Source organism: Limulus polyphemus, unplaced genomic scaffold, assembly GCF_000517525.1.
Source record: "Limulus polyphemus unplaced genomic scaffold, Limulus_polyphemus-2.1.2 Scaffold6680, whole genome shotgun sequence".
NCBI lineage: Eukaryota > Metazoa > Arthropoda > Merostomata > Xiphosura > Limulidae > Limulus > Limulus polyphemus.
In genome coordinates, this window is record NW_013672290.1 from 3,833 (window position 1) to 18,850 (window position 15,018).

At 30.4% G+C, this 15,018-nt stretch overlaps 1 long non-coding RNA gene across 1 annotated transcript; it reads right to left on the reverse strand.

The window, feature by feature from the left end:
- Positions 1-129: 129 nt before the first annotated feature.
- On the reverse strand, positions 130-7,072 carry LOC111089579. Its single transcript, XR_002613819.1, has 4 exons — positions 6,991-7,072; positions 2,910-3,042; positions 1,206-1,256; positions 130-211 (listed from the first exon to the last, which is right to left on the reverse strand). It is a non-coding gene; the product is annotated as an uncharacterized LOC111089579 (long non-coding RNA).
- Positions 7,073-15,018: the final 7,946 nt, after the last annotated feature.

Genomic DNA, 15,018 nt, shown 5'->3' on the forward strand with positions numbered 1-15,018 from the left:
TACATTATATATGTATATAAATTATTGTTATAATTATATAAATAATTTCTTTAAGTTATTTTTCCTAAAACATAGAATAGTAAATAAAGAAGCAAGTATGAAAGAGATAAAGGACTTGGTTTCAACTGCTTTTCTACCTCATTTTCTATATGTTTCAGCTCTTCTCCCACCTCTTCCATTCCCCGAAGTCATATCTGATAGACTTCAGTTCCTGTAAGAAAAATACTTCATTGAAAAAAGATAGTGTGTCTTCTACGTGGCTTATTACAATTAATTTAAACACACTTGTGCACAACTGATCAGTTAAATAGTGTCAGTCAGATTTCTCAGAAGTCTAACATGTTTAAACATCATTTCAAATGTGCAATAAACAGCAAGAACCAAATATGTTACAAAAAGAACTATTTCGGTAAGTAGCATACGTGGGTGGAAAGATCACCTATTCACTTATCTAATCACCTAATCGTCTGAGTTTTGCACAAATCACTTTTGTACTGTAAACAATCCTAAGCCATAATGTAAACTTATAGCTTTCAAGCCTTTTGCTTTTCTTAGATAAAAATGAGAATGCCAAATTCACATGTCATATCCCTCCAATCACATCCTGTTTTGTTTAAAAGACAATAATTCTTTCCTAGATAGGCTTTTGCATTATTAATAATCAACAGAAAGAGAAGAACTGGTTCTACTGAATTTACTAGATTAGTTTGTTCAACTAACAGTTTTTCAAATATTTGGCCTCAGTTTTATCATTTGACAATTAATCAACCAGCTAATGAAATTTTTAACCCGTCAATAACTTAGTTACAGAGCCAGTTAAACTAATAGTTTTAGGACAATTTTTGTTTTGTGTAAAAGTATGGTTACATTTCTTCATCTTCAGGACAGCAAAAACAAAGATCCAAATAAACTAAGTATTGAATTTCTTGTTTTTACATTTTTTTCCCCTATTAAAAAAGTAACTAAAATGTGAAAATTAGAAACTTATTAGGTTAGGTAAAAACTTATAAAAAATTAAATTACTTGTGATAGCAAGTTACAATATGTAATCATTCTAAAAATGGAATAAACAAAGAAGCATCTTTAATCTGCAAAAAGCATATAATGCAGAGTACAGAGATTAAATACATTATATTAAAACTGTTTTTGAGCCTTACTACATCATAACATCCATGCCTCCACTTCTAGTCATGCTGAAGACTTACTTTTCTACCATAAAAAATTAACCACTTCCATCTTCTCTTGTATCAACAGACCTAAAGGATAATGTAGAACTATCAGTGTTGTCTTGTTATACTTTTAACTGTAATTCTTTATATTACTACTTCTATAATCCAGTTTATACTAACATCAGTTAACATGTGAAATCAATGATCATTCATCAGTCATATGCAATAACATCATCTGCTGGTATTTATAACAATCAAATGCACAAATGTTACAGTGGACTTTATATTTTTATTTTGGCAACAAATACAAGAAATTATTTGTTTTTAATACCTTACTGGCACAAAGTATACTTAACTTTTATCACATTGATCACTAAATAAAACAAATTCTCCTAAGAAAAAAATCCTGTGATAGTCAGGATATTTTGTTTGTTTTATTTCCTTCCAATTAACTGTGAAAAATCAGTAACCTATTTAACTTTATGATGCCCAGATTCTTCCCCCATGAGGAAAGATCACCCATTCACTGGAGCTATGAGCTGATCATCTGAATTTGGCATAAATCACTTGTACTATAAATGATGCTGACATATGTAAATTCTAGCCTCCAAGTTTCTAGATTTATTTAGATGTAAGTAAGATGTCAAAATCCCATGCCATGCCCCTCCTGTCACATCCACTATTTCAAAAAACATTCAATTCTTTCTGACATATGTTATTGGATTGTTCATAACCTATAGATGCATAATATTTGGTTTGGCTGAATTTTCTATTAGACTAGCTTGTTCAGCTGACAGTTTTGAAATGTTCAGCCTCAGTTTCATTGTTTGACAATATGGACATTGAATCAGCCAAGTAACAGATGAGCTTAATGCAAAAAAAAGTGGTCTACAAAATATAGGTATTAAATTTCTTGTTTTTAGTTTATGTTTATTTGCTGTTAAAAATAACTAGAATGTAAAAATTAGAAAATTAGATGATGTAAAAAAAAAAGTAGCTTAATCATAGCAAGCACATCACAAAGCATGACAGTAATTAACCTGACAATGTGTGCCATTTACTAGGCTCTTTGTTTATACAAAGCTGTCCTATGTAATAGATTGGCTGTACCCTGAGAAGGTCTAAGTGCAACTGTAAAGCACCAAACTAAATACAAGGTCTAATAGCTTTGGCTGTAAAAATACATTGTGTTTGTGTAATAATCTATTACAATATGTAGTTATTTTAGAATGAAAAAAAAACTGTTCATTTTACCTTACATTGCTGGTTTCACTACAGTTATTTAGGATAGATAAAATAACATAAAATACTTTACTGAAAAATAACTTTTGGTATTAGTTTAGGATGTTCTTAAGATTATTCATGTGAAAAATGGAATAAGAAAAAATGTGTATTCAACACAAAAACCACCTTGCATTCAGACTAGTTAAAAGTCTCAATCAAACTGACTGAATAAATTCAGTGACAAATCTTTAATAAAAGTACTTCATTGAAAATTTACTTTTGATTCTGCAAACTTTTTTACACTTGATAAAAGCTTGCAAAATTCTGTAAAGATACACATTACAAATTCATATTAACAGTAAACAATAATTTTCGAATATAGAATCAGCCCAAAAAGCCTACCCTGTGTACATATCATTACAAATGAAAAATAAAAGCAAAGAACATATGGAATCTTACATTTAACAAAAAAAATCCCCTTTCTTATAAGTAAATGTTTGAATAACAACTGCTTACAGAGTGATCCAAAGTAGAAGATAAAAGCACATCAGGACTTGATTCATCTGCTTTTCTACCTCACGTCCTAGTTGTTTCAGTTTTCCTTCCTCCTCTTCTATTTCTCGATCCCACTGTTGATGGAATTCAGGTCCTGCAAGATGCACATTTAATTGAAAAAAGTTGTTTAGCATCTTCTACAGGATTTGTTATAAATAACTTAAATGAACTTGTGGACAACTGATCAGTTAAATAGCATCAGTCAGATTTCTCAGAAGTCTAACATGTTTAGACATCATTTCAAAAATACAACAAACAGCAAGAACTAAATTTGTTATGAAAAGAAAAAAGTACATTGTTTCAATAACTAGTTTTTGGGGGTAGAAAATCCCCCCATATGCTAGATCTACAAACAAGTACTGAAGACCATGTGTGTATCCAAATCTAACACATGTCACATTATAAAGATATTTATTTGTACATCCCAATTGTATCCAAAGAAATTAGATAGGTAGATATGTAGCCCCTTCCTGTTGTTTGGGAGGGACTTTAAGTACTATCCAACTTCTTTCTTACTATATGGATTCAAGATCACAATAATCCACCAGCAAATATTATTCACGTTACTATTGCTCTTGGGATTCCATCTAAAAGTTAAGATTTCAAAGTTGGTACTGCTAAATAAAAAATTTGTGGAGAAACAAAGGAAGTTCTGGTAGTTGCACAGTTTGCATACCATTTGCAGTCATACACCTTTTCAGAAAAAGAAAAGCATTATCCATCCTTCAACTTTATTCTGCAGCATTGTTAACGCATTTGACAGTGAACTAAAGAGTTGGAATTTATGTAAAAATTCGTTAATACAGTTTTACACAAACATCATTCATTAGTTTCAATGTTTTTATACTTATGTAAATTTTATACTTACAGAAACTGAATTTTCAAAAAAGTTTCAATCTATACTTTAATTATAATTATAGGCTTTTCTTAGCTTGCCTTTTACTCTGCTATTCAAAGAAACATAGCAACTAGACAGTAAGTAACATAGCAACTAGACAGTAAGTACTTCAGTAATACTGATCAGCAACAAGTTGAAACAAGTTTAGAAAATAGGATTTTTTATAAATTAATTAATAACAAACTTTTTGACATATTGAAGTTGATTCTGTGCAGGCAAACAAATTTTATTTTGCCACAGTAGAGCCAGTTCCTGCAACTCCACCAATTCTTCTGAACATACAAAAACATCCTGCTCATATTAAATGGTAATGTGTTATAAGATGCTCCCTAAACTGGATCAGTTTTATTTTTAGGTACTAATATCAAACTTAAAAGAAAGGTGGAAGTCAGGAAAATAAAACAAACACTTTCAAGTATTATGATAAACATGAATATAGTATATATACATTACCTGGTATTGTGATCTGCGTTTGTTATTGTGCGTGACTTTTTATGCATACATTTTATGAATCAACCTTTATGTTACAAATAAATGTTTGTTTTTATTAATTGCAAGTATTTTCTAGTGTAAATAAAAGTTTAATTAATATTTTGTTCTTCGTTCATTTTATTGGAGTTTACAATAATACAGCTATGTTCTTTACTTCAATATTTTTATAAAGTTCAAACACATAAAATTTGGAATGATGTTAATTTTCATTACGTAATATAAAGAATATGCATAGGGTCGGATTGGTAATTTAAAGGGCCAGCCCGGCCAGTATCTCTAATAGTGCCCCAGTAATTTTTCACGTGCTTCATACTGGCTAAACAAGAATGAATCAATTGCTAGGTGGGTCAATCCACCCCTAAATATGAAAGAAATGCATTATAAAATGAGTTTATAAACATTCTATATTACAGTTATTTCACTGCAATATTACGAATATTAGTTTTATTTTGGAAGCAATGTTATAAACATGTAAAATTACAACTTTTCTGACTTTCGGTCTATTTCAAACATGACTAATGTTGGTGAAGTCAGCTGGGCTTCCTCTAGAAACTAATATTTATTTACTATATAGAAGACAAATTTATAACTGTTTCATCGCACACTATACAGTATTTCCTGGAACGTTCCTTTGGCTGCTAAAAGAGAAGCACAAGACACCTATTATTACAGCAGCCAGGTTTTACATTTTATTTGTTGAGCTAAAGGTCAAATGTTGATTTGAAATCAGGCCGAAATGCTTTGTTATGGGACCACTGGGGAGGAAGTAGTCTGAATGGAATCTGACCCTCCAAGGTCGCACACAACTACAATGTACCTATCCAGACAGACAAACAGCTATGGGACCACTTATTTTTCAGTCTAAAGTAAAAAAAAAATCTTATAAACTGCAATGTATAATGAAATATAAATGTAAAAAAAGTTATTTAAAATTTTGAATCACTCAATACTGCATTCTAGGCATTAAATCCTGATCCCAGCAAGTTATTTCACGATCTGGATGGATGATGAAACTTTCTGCTCCACAAGGTATAGAGAGATTTTCAGAGAAAATTGCCCTGGCCATTAAGTGATGGTAAACTTGGAGAACAATTTGAACATCACTTGAAATGTAGTAAAATCAGAGATAAAAACTAGTCATTAAGCAACACTGCCATAACTTTTTACTCAAGGCAATAAACCAGATTGATAAGACAACAATAAAAATAGAATATATGAAATATTTTAATCTTAGTGTTTGTCTTAGACAAATTAAGCCATGCTTCAGTGATCCTTCCCTCCAAGAAAATTTTGATATAATTAAAGTGGCTAATCAATATGAATGCATCTCTATGAAAACTAATTGGTGAGATGAATTTTCTGGTTCACAAATTCCATAAGACAGTTGAGTTTTGAGCTTTTGTTGAATTATGAAAATGCAGTTGAAGAAGAATGTTGTAAATAGTTAGCAATCATTGCTTTGAACTCACTGTATTCCTCGTAGTACTGCATTTGTTGAACGTTTTTTTTTTCACATATAACAAATGTTAAGACAAAGGCAAGAAACCATCTTAGCCCATTTTATGTGCAAGAATAGACATACAATAAGAAAATTTTTTCCCAAGGTTTTGAAGTTACAGAAAAAAATGTTAGTACTTTTCACAAGCCAAATAAACAAGAACTGTTACAAAAACTGACACAGTGGATTTTGATGTAGAGTCATTTGATGAAATTCTTCTATTGCATTTTAAACTTACTTCAGGTAAGCTGAATTTTGAAAATAAATATTTATATTAGTTATATTAAAATATGAACTATCTGGGTATTATTTCTACAAATATGTATTTGTCCCCTTCTTTGGTTTGAATATCCAGTTTTTAAGAACAGGGCACCTGCCAAACCTGCATGGAATTATATGTGTTATCTTGTTATAGTTTCAACAGTACTTCTTTATATTACTACTTCTATAACTCAGTTTATACTTGCATCAGTTAACATGTGAAATCAATGATCATTCATCAGTCATATGCAATAACATCATCTGCAGATATCTATAATAATCAAATGTACAAATGTTAAAATGGACTTTTTATATTTTATTTTGGCTACAAATCCACAAAAGGTTTTGTTTTTAACAACTTACTGTCAAAAGTAAGTTTAAGTTTCATCACCAAATACAACAAATTCCAATCCAGTAAGAACAATCCTCCAGGAGCCAGGATATATCTGTTTTATTCCATTTTTCTTAAATTCACTAATTAAACTAACTTCAAAAGACCACAAAGCTTTAGTTAAATAGAATTTGAATTTAAAAACTTCAGAATCACATAACTACCAATAGTTCCATAACCAGTATATGAATCCTATAAATATTGCATGCAGTAAGAGAATCCACTTAAACCTCGTATGGTGAAAAATTAAAACATTTCAAGATCATCTTGAACATAATTAACTATTCATTACTTTGTAAAGCTGTGAACCAAATGACTTTACCTTTTCTCTTTTTAATGGAGTCATTAAAGAAAACTAAGCATTTATCATGTAATAAATTGGGTGGTCTCAACTTATATCTTCCCATTAACTTAAACTGGGACACCTTTCTTATAAGTAAATGTTCAAACAACTGCTTACAGAGTAGTTCAAATTAAGACAATAAAAAAAATTAGCACTCACATAAAGGACTTGGTTTCACCTGCTTTTCTATGTTTCAGCTCTTCTTCCATTTCTTGAACCCATATCTGATGGACTTCAGTCCCTGTAAGAAGGATACTTCATTGAAGAAGGATATTGAGTGTCTTCTACATGGCTTGTTACAAATAATTTAAACATACTTGTGCACAACTGATCAGTTAAATAGTGTCAGTCAGATTTCTCAGAAGTCTAACATGTTTAGACATCATTTCAAATGTGCAACAAACAGCAAGAACTTAATATGTTATAAAAAATACTTTATTTCACAAACTAATGCGTGTGGATGGAAAGATCATCTATTCACTATCTATTAGCTGATCACACAAGTCTTGCAAATCACTTTTGTACTGTAAACAATGCTAAGTCATAATGCAAGTTTCTTGCTTTACTGAGATATAAATAAGAATGCCAAATTCACATGTCATATCCCTCCAATCACATCCTGTTTGTTTTGTTTAAGACAACAATTCTTTCCTAAATATGCTTTTGCATTATTAATAATCAACAGAAAGAGAAGAACTGGTTCTACTGAATTTACTAGATAAGCTTGTTCAACTAACAGTTTTTCAAATACTTTGCCTCAGTTTTATTGTTTGACAATTAATCAACCAGCTAATGAAATTTTTAACCCTTCAATAACTTAGTTAGACTATAGTTTTAGGACATTGTATTTTTATGCATGCTAGTATTTTGTTTTAAATTTCATACTTGATATTTAAAATAATGTTTTTATGGTACACCAACATATTAACATAAAAGTATGGTTACATTTCTTCATCTTCTGGGCAGCAAATACAAGGATCCAGACAAACTAAATTTCTTATCGCATTTTTTTCCCCCTATTAAAAAAAAGTACAGAGGTTAAATATATTATATTGAAACTGTTTTGGAGGCTTACTATACATGCTTCCACTTCTAGTCATGCTGTTTGTTTATTCCATTTTTAGAATGACTACATATTGTAACTTGCTGTCACAAGTAATTTAATGGTAAAGATTAATAACACATTATTTATCTTAATTAATCATTCCTTTTACTCTACTCATTATTCAGAAGAACTGGCAAACAAGGAAGCTAGGGTTATTGAAATACTAGCTGGAGTTATGTAAATTCATGATTAATGAAAAGTTATCTTAGGACAAAAATTTGCATCCCTTATATGTAATTGTAAAAAAATGTCCATAAAAATTGCAGGCCAAATAAGAAATAAATTCCATTATAACATTTGTGCATTTGATTATTATAGAAACCTGCAGATGATGTTATTGCATATGACTGATGAATGATCATTGATTTCACTTGTTAACTGATGCAAGTATAAACTGGGTTATAGAAGTAGTAGTATAAAGAATTACAGTTAAAAGTATAACAAGACAGCATTGATAGTTGTACATTATCCTTTAGGGCTGTTGATACAAGAGAAGATGGAAATTGAGAATTTGTTTTTGGTAGAAAAGTAAGTATTACTTTTAATATTGTTCGGTGTTATTAGTGAAATAACTTGAAGCATCTTTAATCTGTGAAAAGCATATAATGCACTAATTCAGATTTATAAATTATCAATATAAAATTAATAAAAGTAACACTTTACCAACTTAATCTAGTTCACACCATAAGTTGTTCATAAATTTTAACGAGATATTCTCAACCACTATTGTGTCAATCATATCCAAACTGACATGAAAGGCCTTGTCATTACTGGATATAGCAGATATAGTGTTGATAAACTTTATTTTTATTACTTTCTTTCTTAACTTCTAAGATTTAGAGTTAAAGCAAACAAATTTATATTATACAAAACTATACAACAGCAGTGACCCCCCCCCCAAAAAAAAAAACTTTTATTACCTGCATGCCAAAAATTTATCTGAAAAGTGACCAACATCAAACCCAAACTGGAAAAGAAAGTTATTAACTACAAACAATTATTCAACTATCACACACTGTTATCATAATCATGTGAAGAAGTGTTTTGAAATAACGTCTTTGCTCCCACAGTTACAGGGTGCTAAGTGGTGTGTAAGAATGATGCCTCGCATTTATTTCTTTACTGTGGTAGAATGGATGCTACTCTATTACTGTAGCTCTACATATAACAGTGAAAGTCATTTCTGTTTTACTATAGGTATTGTTTCTGGTGAACATGGCTGTATAGGTCATGTTGGAACAGACTTATTAATGGCTTCACAAAAAGACTTTTAACAAGATCATCTGTAAAGGAAGCACAAGTACAGGTGTCTCTTGGAGAAGTTTATCAACATTAGTGTTAAAGATTCTCGGTCGGCTTTGGTAAAGTCAGAAGGGGGCACAGATATAAATTTTGATTTGTTAGAAAAAATTTAAATTACGATCCTCGCCTATATTTTAATGAAATTGAGAGTTTATAGAGCATGAGACAAGAGAAAACTGCAGCAAATTTAAGATATCTTGCAAACCATTTACATGGAGATAGGGATATTAATGCTCAAGATGAAAATGTTATTACCATCGATAAATAAATATAGAATACTATTATAATTAGCAGAACATGGATCACTGGTTATGCCATGTTCAGTTTTGGGTTCCTTACATTGTTGTTCCTTAAATCTTGTGTTAAACAAAGGGCATGGAATGTATCCTGGGTGGAGGCACAAGAAGTTTCACACACACACAAATAATATATTACTGTATAATTACATGCATATCTGTTTAAACCTGTGGTGCACTACTAATTTTTTTTAAATTTGACAGAGATGGGGGGGGGGGGAGACCAAGTACCACAGACAAGAGGAAGGACCTGTAACAATTTTGAGAACCACTGTTCTAGTAAATAAAACAAACACACACACACACAAAGAAAAAAATTGTGAATGGTAAAGTGAAAAATAGGTCTCCATATTACTTAGTTATTCGTACTGGATTTTTGTGCATTTTAGTTAACTGTAACATAATTTAAACTGTAACATCTTATTTCAGACAAACTTACATGTAAATTGTGGTAACATTTGAGGTTCTAGAGATTATGCAAACTATAAGGAAAAAGTATTTTTATTCTTCACATGTAAACTCTGACTTGTCAGCCTGAATTCACAATTGTCAATTTTAAAATTAACAGCCATATCATGGGTATAAATACTGTTGTGACACATACAATGTGTACAACAAGCTTGTCCATTTAAAAATAACCTTGTCAAATTTTGAGTAGATACACCTAATAAATTCGTTATTATAGTTAACATTCCTTCTCCAATTTGGGGTCAGACCAAGAAAATAATGTTAATGCCATATAAGCAAAAGCTTGGAGCCAAAAACCCCATTTGAAAAACCACCTTAACAAATGTCACCTAACTGAACATTAATTTCTAAAAGTAAAAAGTTTCAACTTAAACATGTACAACTGCAAATACTGAAAATGAAATAATTTGTTGAAGAACAAAAATATGTACAATCGTCATACTTATTTAGATTTAGTTCACTGCAAATTGTACTAGTACTAATAACTTAAAGTAAATTTAGTTAACACTAACTATAAAGTATAAGTTATAAAAATAAAATAAAGAACTTAAAATTTTAACTGAAATAAATGTACATTGACAAGTTTAACTATGAAACTGATTCGCATTGCTATCTAGGCTAAAAAATATTTTATTTCGTCGTTTACTGAACATTTTATTTATAGAACATGCGTTTTCACGTTTTTGTTAGCAAAAACTAGTCTGGGCCGTTCAACTATAAAACGTAAAATCAAGACAAAGGTTTATAGCGTTTTGGGACAGCATGGACCGTATTGGTCCATCTCTGCTGTTCCATCCTCTAAAATAAATTTTAAAAAAACTTGCAAGTTAAAGCCAGCATTTATCATTCATATACTTATCAAGATTTTTCTCAAGCTCACTTGAAGTTGAACACCCTGGTAGTGTTACAAAAATATATATATATTTTTTTTTTATGAAACAATCATTTTTCGTTTCAATTAGTTACGTAATCTTAATAATATACATGGGGTATGAAAAATGTGTAACTAGAAATACTTCGTAACTGGTTAACACTTACTACAAAAAATTAAAAAAGAAAAAATATTACTGAGCTAAATAAAATACTAGCTGATCAATTAGTTCAGACTCGCTTTGAATTTCCCTGGGTAACAATTTAACTTCTACTACTACTAATAGTAGTACTAGGTCTAAATTCGATTTAATACTTTTATGAATATGAACAAAAGAAACATGAAATACGTTTTTAAATATTTCAATTAAATTATCTTTTAAAACTATGTAAAACCAATATCTTGTATTTTTTAGCCAAATTTAAAGATGTAAGGAGATTGTAAAATCTTATTAAACACTTACTTCCACTCAACGCCAATTTACCTACAGTGACACCAAGCACGATCTTCGGATAAATGGTTAAATTTTGAATAACGCAGGCGGGAAACCCAGTTTTCACAGCAGATGCGCGCGCATTGCCAATATAATACTGGTTCGAGTCTATTAAGTTTCAGCATTATCTCTGAAGAGGGTAGAAGATTAATATAAATTCTTTATAATTTGCTCTAGATATTGAAAGTAGAATCCGAAATGTTTATGTTTCTAATTTTTAATGAATAACTCATGTTGTTCATCATAACTTTGTTTTCCTTCGAACACGTGGAATTAGAAAATGTTTTGCAAAATGATTGTGATGAAATTATAACAAAAAATATATGAATTTCTTGTAAAGGTTTTCTGGGTAGACAATTTATAATTATTTACTATGTGTATGAGATGGTATTCCTTCTTTCTGTGTTATTATAATTTTGTACATTCCTACATCGTTTAGTTGAGTTTTCTTTTGAGTTCTTTCCCGAAATACCAGCTCATTTCCTTTCGTTAATTTTAGCGCATTTTTTTTAGTTCAATTGTAATCTTATCGTGTGGTAGAAAATATAAATATATAGGCGTTGTCATGGTTAGTAGATTATACGATAATTTAAGTCCACAAATCACTTAGTAACTTTTATATACATATAACTACATGCTAATTACTAACTAGGCTTTATCCTAAGTTTCGCCTATGAACCTTATACTGGCTTTAATGTAGTACTGAGAAGGACAATTTCTGTATGGGTACTAGCCGGGATTCTGGGTCTTCTTATCTAGAAGTCTGGTGCATTATTTACTTCAATGGAGTCTCAGCCATTATAATTCGAATCAGCTAATTATTTGAATATGTCAGTAGACGTAAAGAAATTTTTCACGTCTGTACTAGACTGATAGAGTCAGTAATCAGTTTTATTTTTTCCCTTTCTTATGTATATCCTTTTGTTGTAATATCATTACATTCTAGCGAATATTATTTTTTTAGGATGTCGGTGGTATTACAGATAGAATGATACTACAGAGTCCTGTATGTTTAAAAATGCTTCTGAATTCTATCTTTTTTATTGATTCTATTTCTTCAATTTATGTAAATTTGCATTCATCATATTCACAGGGGATGCTGTAAATGATTTTTTCCTTACCATCGTATCTTACAAAAGAAAAGAGTGAAACAGTCAGACGCAGAAGCTTGGGAACTTGGTATTGTGTGAATTACTCGCTTACATTATTGTGAGTTGTTATTAGAGAACTGTAAGTGTGTGATATTCTTGGGTAAAACTGATTTCTGCCCGAGTATTAGAAAGGTCCGATTTGTAGTAAGAAGATTGATAGGAAAAATTAGAAAGTAAATTTAAGTTTACCTGAACAACCGAGTTTAAAGCTTAAAAACAACTAGATTGGAAATGATATAAAAGAAACAATCTTTGTTGTGTATCAAAGCACAAAACACAGAATACCTACTTGCGTCGATGCTTGACAGTCATCTTCTACAGCTTCAGTCAGAAGCTTTGTTTCTCAGGATGTTTTCCTGTCAATTGACTGACGTTAGAAATCTGGTAGAACTGATGTGAATCGAATGCTCCATACTAACAGAAAATGTCAGATTTACCCATAACGACATGTTAACCACGTGCTGGTCGTTTTCATACAACATGACAAAAGCTTTAACCTCTAGATATCACCTACCAGGCCAGTGAAGGGCATTACTGTTCTACACAAGGAAACACAATCTTGAAGAAAGAGTAATTTAAGAGAATTCATCAAAGCGAAATAGTATTGATCATAGAAACGAGTTCACATACTGTTTGCATTAAGTGTGATATTAATAAAGATTTTTCATTTTGTATTTTGTTTGTGTTCAGTTTTCATTTCATTCAACCTCACAATTCAGTTGTTTGAAGATTTTGCATTGTTTCATAATAATTATCCTGATTATCCTCCTGTTACTCTGCAGACTTATTCCCATTGCTCTGAAATTCATTCAGTTTTACGTGGATGTACCATAAACTGGACGATAGATTGGGCTTAATATTTACTTTTAGTATTCTGGGATATTCTGAATGCACTGAATATCTTCGTAATGGAAATAATTTTAAACAATTAAAACTGCGGTATTTCGGCTCAGTTTAATTGCTTTAAAATCAAATGTAAATCTGTTTTAAGCTTTCACCCCAGTTTAGTTGCTTAAAAATTATACTATAAATCTGTCCAAGATATTGAATTTAATTAATCAGTGAAATCATTATCGCTTAATACTTAATAATCAATCAGTTTTTACTGTTTTATTTGTCCCCCGGTAAGTTTAGAAGCTATATCTCTATAAAAAAAAAACAATAAAAAAAACAGAGTTTAATATCAACGGAAATAACATTCATCAAGAAATATACAGTGTATCATTTAAATCTTCGAAATAGCTTACGTATAACATATAACCGAAAAACTTCATAACATATCGAAAGAATGAATTAAGCTATTTATAGGCCACAAAATTACAAAACAATTGATATACAATCAAATTAAGTAGTGAGACAATAAATTTAACCTGTCAAGTGTTTCGTATTTCTTAAACTTAAAAGACAGGTTTATTATACTTGTTTCTTTATTCACCAAAATATACCACGTCTTTTCGAAGAAAGAATGTCAAGAACTTTCCATTAGAAAGTTCTAAATACCCTGAAAATTTTAAATGTTTATATTTTTTTGTAAGCACAAAGCTACACAATGTGTGTGATAGTAAATTTCCTTTTTTTTTATAATTACGGTTTTGTTTATCGTTCATTTATTATTTCCTTCCATTGTTTAGTATACCTATAACTTTTTATTTGAATTAAAACGCTAACTCACCTTCTAGCTAATCATTTGTATTTTGAGTATATGTATATGTTTGATTAAACTGACACCAGCTTCCCTAGCAGTGCCATACAGATACTGTTACTGTAACAGAAGATTATATAAATTTATGATCACATTAGGTGTTCTCTCGTGACCTACTCAGTAAATAAATACCCTGCTAGAAGTTTCACTAAGAGAGAGAGAGAGTCACGAGATAGTTCGTGAACGATACATTTAGTGAATTATTGCTGTTTACCACTCGATATTTTTATTAATGTTGAAATGTATTTTTGGAATATTGTGTTTGTTGCTTTTCTTCTTCCCTTTTTTTTTTTGAATTAGTTTTTTATTTCTGGTTCTTTTTCCTTATTCCAGTATTTGAAATAATATTGATATTTATGATATATTGTTTATTAATATTAGTGTCAAGTCCTGGATAGGTACGTGTTTATAAACTGAGTTTGGTTAAGTGTTGAATTTATTCCTAAGTGTTGTTATTGTTAAATAAATTGTTTTTTGTTTGTTTTTTATGTTGAACCCTGATTATAGTGGCATGTTCATTTTAGACCGTTTCAAATGGACTGTCTGTGCTGTGCCCACCACTGGTATCGAAACACGGTTTTAAGCATCATAAACCTTTAGACTTATCGCTGAGTCACTAGTCGGAGGAATTTTAAATATTGGAGGAGTGTGAACAAAGTGTATCAGGTATAAAGAAGTGGAAAACAAGAAAATCAATGAAATTAACGTACGATTCTTGAAATGATTTATATATCTCGCAACTTTAACGTAACAGACTCCCATTTTAAGCAATAATATTGTTGCGTCATCGAGATCACAT